General features: G+C 32.4%; 1 non-coding gene across 1 annotated transcript; it reads right to left on the bottom strand.

Moving 5' to 3' along the window:
• Positions 1–423: 423 nt before the first annotated feature.
• LOC123640884 lies at positions 424–530 on the bottom strand. The gene has a single exon (XR_006736121.1). It is a non-coding gene; the product is annotated as a U6 spliceosomal RNA (small nuclear RNA).
• Positions 531–1426: the final 896 nt, after the last annotated feature.

The following is a 1426-nucleotide window of genomic DNA, read 5'->3' as shown; positions in this document are numbered from 1 at the left end:
GTGGAAGTAGACACTCACTGAAATTAGGCTTCTACCCTACACAGAGACTGGGAGATAGGTCTCTCAGTTGATTGAATGTTGATTGTATTTCAAAGGGATGGCTCCTAGGTCCTGAAGAAAGACAGTCTTGGGTGTTAGCTATGGGCTTTGAATTTTGTCTATAAATCCTTTCATCATCTCTGGAGACATTCTTATGAGTTTTCTCCTTAGTTATATTAACATAATAAATTATTTTAATAGAATATCTAATAGTGGACCATCTTAGCATTCCTAAATTGTTTATATGAAAATGTTTTTGTTTTGTTGTTGAATTATGTTTGATGATATCTTTTTGGGGATTATTTCATCACTACTCATAAGTGAAATTATTCTGTATATTTCTTTTTAGTGCTATCTTTATCAGGTTTAGGAATTGATGTTAAAAAATAGATAGAAAGATTCACATATTTGCATGCCCTCCTTGAAGAGGAGACAAGCTAACATTCTCTATATTGTTCCAATTTTAGTAAATGTACTCCTGAAATGAACACATGTCCATTAAATTTTTAATTTCAAGGAGTAAAGTTGTTAACTTTGCACTTTTATGGGTCTTACTCTCTTGTCCTACTCCTATCTTGTTTTTTCACTATGATTTCTTTTCCTTCTTTTATATCTTTATCCCTTCATTCTCTAGTTACCTTTGTATATGCTGTGCCTTGAGGACTTTCTGGTTTATAGTGGACATCCAATAAATATTTGTCAAATGAATGAAGAGTTGAAGAGATAAATTTCTTGTATCATATTAAATATACTGATTTCAAAGAGGTTTATTTAAGGTTTCTCATTTTTTTCTTGTGAGCTTGGCAGAGGTCTGTAGAAGTTCAATATAAACCGTGATGCGAAAATGTTTGCTTTTGTAAGAGATTTAGAGTTTTCAATAATCCTCAAATAGTGTTATGTTAATTTCCTAACATGTGTTTCTATTATGATGTTGATAATACATATTTAAACTCCATACTTGAGTGTCAATATGCCTTGATACCATATTTCTTATGGTGGTCTTTCTTTTCTTTTGCCCTAAATATATAGCAAGATTTTTAAAAATAGTTTTCCAGGTCAGCAGCCAGATTTTTTTGTCTCTCTCTTTTTTTTTTTTTATAATGGCTAGGGCAGCACTTCAAGGATCTGAGCCATATTCAAATGACTTTGTTTAAGCATTCCACTTTCTAGAGATAAGAGACCATATCCTCTTTCTTTAAAATGGTGTTAAATTTTAGCTCTTAGAGGGGTGTGGTGGCTCACACTTGTAATCCTAACACTTTGGGAGCCTACGGCAGGAAGATTGCCTGAGGCCAAGAATTCCAGACCAGTTCGACATAGTGAGAGATCAACACAGTGAGACTCTGTCTTTAAAAAAAAAAAAAAAAAAAATTTTAAAGATGAATTT

Source organism: Lemur catta, chromosome 6 (assembly GCF_020740605.2).
Source record: "Lemur catta isolate mLemCat1 chromosome 6, mLemCat1.pri, whole genome shotgun sequence".
In the NCBI taxonomy this organism is placed as follows: Eukaryota; Metazoa; Chordata; class Mammalia; order Primates; family Lemuridae; genus Lemur; species Lemur catta.
The sequence above is the reverse complement of the archived record's forward strand: the minus strand, read 5'-3'. Positions and strand labels throughout refer to the sequence as shown.